Source organism: Triticum aestivum, chromosome 5A (genome assembly GCF_018294505.1).
Source record: "Triticum aestivum cultivar Chinese Spring chromosome 5A, IWGSC CS RefSeq v2.1, whole genome shotgun sequence".
NCBI classification, from domain to species: domain Eukaryota; kingdom Viridiplantae; phylum Streptophyta; class Magnoliopsida; order Poales; family Poaceae; genus Triticum; species Triticum aestivum.
Genome location: NC_057806.1, coordinates 617,632,286 through 617,636,718, shown reverse-complemented (window position 1 = coordinate 617,636,718; position 4,433 = coordinate 617,632,286). Strand labels below are relative to the sequence as shown.

The 4,433-nt window shown below is 51.6% G+C and overlaps 1 pseudogene across 1 annotated transcript; it reads right to left on the bottom strand.

Annotated features, from left to right (window-relative positions):
- Positions 1–1,571: 1,571 nt before the first annotated feature.
- Positions 1,572–3,886, bottom strand: LOC123105363 (uncharacterized; annotated as a pseudogene). Its single transcript, XR_006450811.1, has 2 exons — positions 2,986–3,886; positions 1,572–2,900 (listed from the first exon to the last, which is right to left on the bottom strand). The product of XR_006450811.1 is annotated as an uncharacterized protein (transcript).
- Positions 3,887–4,433: the final 547 nt, after the last annotated feature.

The window sequence follows — 4,433 nt, the reverse complement described above, 5'->3', positions numbered from 1 at the left end:
GCTTCATGTTAACTGGTCTCCCTCCTCCTTTGAGGACCTTAGGCGATATTCCAACTCCTTATCAGGGCAGTCCAATCGGGTCTTCTTGGTGGGTTGGGCTGCGATCGGGTGGTCTCTGTGGACTATTAGGAACAAGTTCACGATTGAACGCATTTTTCCGGCTAACCCTGTCAGCTGCTTATTTAAAGCCAATGTCTTTTTGCAGCAGTGGAGATTATTGACTAAGGAAGGGGACCTTCAGGCTTTCGACGACATGGTATCTAGAATGAAATCTACGGCGTCCTTCCTTCTGCGGCGTACTCCGAGGGCGGCTCCCTAATTTTATCCCGATGTTTTTTGGTGAAATGCTGGCCTGTGTGCCATGTTAGGCTGAAGGCCTTGTAATGATACTTATGATCCCTGCCTGTTGAACTCGTTCTGGGTGTTGGTTCTGCTGATGTAACTCTGCCTGGTGGCTTTATTTATAAAGTAGGGCTCCCGCCTTTTCTCTAAAAAAAAAGGATCAGAACAAAGCCAAAATATATTGACAGACTTATCAATAGATTGAGTCCTTGGTCTAACAGGATTTACAGCTAAACTACCCTATTTTTTCTGAGTAAAAAAAATTAGTGACTTCCTCTTTGGCGTGCTCAAGATAAAAGCAACCTGGTCATCAACAGCCTGCAGGTTGCGAGACAGATTCAGTTCCGTCAGTGATCATGTCGCGACACCACGCTGGCCACCTTAGCACACTAACTTTCTATGTACAAAAATTCAGGCTTGGCATAAGTCTACACAACTACTGATCTTTTGCTAAAAAGGAAGCTGTGCACAGCACTAGTTCTCTGTGGTTAGCTGAAGACATTTCTCCAGCAGCTTATGCATGTAATGCTCAAGTTACTGGTTGTCTGATGTGAGCCATCTAAATGTTTGAAACAAGTTTAGTTTGCTGAGCTCAAAAGTATGGAACTGAAATGCAGAGACATATGCAAAAAAAAAAAAGATTCCTCTCTCTTTTGTGAGGACATATGCTGTCAAATTTATACAGTATACGAGGAACTCGACCAAATTCATGAAAATGATTTGTTCCAGATGATTTACATATCGCAAATAAGACATGAAGGGCGTGTGTTTGCCCTGGTTCCTCAACATGAAATTCCCAGCAGTACCCTTACACAGATGTTAAATGAAAACCTTCATTCTACTTTTATTGATCCACTTATAAGGAAAAGATTTACTGGTGCACTTCGTATGACTGTTGTGAGTCATGTAATGGTACCAAAAATTAGATTAAAACTTACAATATATATCATGGAAGGAATGTACAAAGGTCAGATTAGAGGTACTCCCTCTGTTCCAATGCGGACTACATACGGAGCAAAATACGTGAATCTACACTCTAAAATACGTCTACATACATCCGTATGTAGTCCGTATTGACATCTCTATAAAAGATCTTATATTTAGAAACGGAGGGAGTATATATCATGGAAGGAGAAGGGCCAGCGGCCTATACAAAACATCAAGGATGTAAAAAGTAGGAAGATGCAGATAATTTCGTTTCATCAGTATACTGCCACATCATATGTAAATATCAGAAACAGAAAACCAGTAACAATTTTTGTTTAATAAGCGTTTACATTATTTGAGGTACATATCTTAATGCTGTCTGATACACAGTAACTGACGCATAAGGCCAGGACCAGAATCACAGCAGACACCACACCCAGCAGTAGGCCAAGATCAGAATCACGGCAAACACCACACCAGAGAAACAGAATCATAGCAAAGAGCAAACACCCATCATTCGTCCTGAGGCTCAGGCAAGTAGCTTGCCGAATCCCTGGATGCAGTAGCGGAGACAATCCACAACGCTACGTGGGCATACCGCTCCAATCAGATCGCATCTTCTTCCATCTGCAATATTGTAACCCTGAATCTTGCCATCGCAATCCGGCCCCATGTAGATGGTATCAGAAGCAACACATGGAAAGGGGTTCTGAGCTGATACGGAAATCGTGCGACCCATGCCCATGAACACGGCACGCCCGTTGAAGCACTTGACCGGGACCAGGACTCCAGCTTCCAAATCCACTCTATAAACATCATACCTCCTGCCATACTTGGTGTCGTGGCATAGGGTCCGGTGCACCAGCATCAACTCCCCACCATTGTCCGCCAGGTGGAGGCTGTGTGCCATTGGGTTGAAATAAAACGACTTGCTCCGATCAGCGACCATATGGAGCCGTGGCGGCTGCTGATCTGAGCCCATGTTCAACACCATGACACCCCTGTAAGTGGCACAGTAGAAGCGGCCCGCAAAAGACAGAGTCGTATTCATTCCATCATTGTGGGCCACTGTCCAACTATCATCGCCGGGTTTAGCGACAGCAAGCACCATGGGATCAAAGAAACTGACTGCCACCGAGGAATCTGCAACCAGGCCCACGCCAGACACCATAACTTTGATCTGTAAGCCGCAGCGCCTAGATCGACTCTGCTCGGGGCTCAGGAGGGCGGTCACCGGCGGGAGATGGGTGAGCTGGTGTGTGAGAGGGTTCAGCAGGCGGACGACCAGGGTGGACTCGTGGAGCAGCAGCAGGAGGCCTTCCGGGGTGAGCGCAAGCAGCGTGTGCTCGGCGAGCTCTGGGAGATCCATATGGATGCACTCGCCTGTAGATATGTTAAGGAAGCGATGGCGGCGCGGTCCGGCAAGTGCCTTGTCGAGCATTATCCACTGGCGGGGGAGAAAGCGACCGTCCAGGCCGCCGGCGCGCGGGTCCGGCGAGCACCGCCGCCATGGTTGGCAGACGGCACGGAAGCGGACATAGTCCGCCACATCGCTAGCAAGGGCAAGCTCGGCGATGAGGCCGGCTGGCCCATCCCCGAGGTTGGCCCAGTCTCTTGTGGAGGTGCTGGCACTGGAACAAGGAATCAGATGAAAATTGGAGAAACGAACAGGAATGGGATCAAACGATAATAATTTCAACGGAAAGATGCACGCACCTGTTATTAGGATGGGGTAGGGACTGCACGGAAAGTGCGGGCTTACCACCGCCGCCGAGCGCGGAGCGCGCCCGCTTGGCACCCCAAGAGGGATGTAGATGAGAATGAACGCACCTGTCATTAGGACGGAGTGGTTGCGTGGATTGGCCGGAAAGGGCCGCCTTGCCACCACCACCGAACGCGGAGCGCGCGCGCTTGGTCCCCCAATTGCAATTCATTTGAGCCAAACAAGCGATCGAGTAGTTTGGATTCGCTGCAGGTCTTGGTAGGATGTGGGCGGAAGAAGAGGGGCGGCGCAGATCGAGAAGGCCCCTCGGTCGCTTAGCCGCCCGCCGGAAGGGGATCTGGGCTCCGGAGGTCCCCGCCAGCTTGTCTTCCCCTGGGGGGGACGTGGCAGAGGGCTGCGTGGATAGATCAGAGGAGGCGGCGGCGATGGGAAAAAGGGATTTTCTTTTCCCTTTTGTACGAGTGGGTAGGGTGGCTGCGGTCGATGCTCAAGCGGAGAGGGGCGGCGGCGGCCTGTGCGCGAGCAGAGATGGGCTGCTGCGGTCGGTGCTCGAGCGGGAGAGGACGGCGGTCGGTGGTCGTGCGGCCTGGTGTACGGGAACGGCAAGGCAGCGTCTTGGGGCGGGGTGAGTAGCGGCGCGGATGCCAGAGGGATGGGGCGGCGCCGGAACTAGCTTCCGCTCCCTGCGTCCATGGCACGGGAGCGTGTGGAACGGGGAAGGATTAGCGAAGAAGAAGAAGAAGGGGAAACAAGGGATTCGGCTTTACACACCAAGTGGTAATTAGGGAAACGGCGGCCTCTTTCGCAAACTGTAGGGCTAATGCGATTATTATGCGAGGCAAAGGTGTGCGCCGATTGACGGGGGTGGCTCCGGGCGTGGGGTACATTACATATGGAGAGTCGTATCCGTACCCTTCAAGTCTCGGAGAGGGAGACGATCACGGATCTAGCCACGCCGTGGTTTTCACACGCGGCCGGTAAAGAAAGGCGATCTCGTCTCCACCCACCAGGGCACCTTGCTCCGCCGCTTTGCTCAAAAAAAAAAAAAAAAAAAAAAAAAACCTTGCTCCGCCGCCGTCCTCCCCTCCGCTAACGACCTCGGTCGTCGGATTCATGCGTGTGGATTGTTTTAGGCATTATTTTCTTAGGGTTTTGGGTTGTTCAACATCATGGCTTCGACAGTGGCGATGGCGACGCCGGCTAATAATTCTTCAGATCCTTCCCAACGAGGCGATCCGCTTTTGGGGTGGATTTGGAAACCAGACTATTCAAGCAAGGATGGTGCGGCGGCGGCATACTCGTGATGGACCCGTGTCCTCGGGCTCCGCCGTTGCGACGACGCGGAGCTTGGGAGGTAGTCCAGGAGCAGATGCAGATTGTGGTATGCATCGGCGGCATCTGGAAGATGGTGGATCTGGGTTCGTAGTTCGTGGCAGGCAGG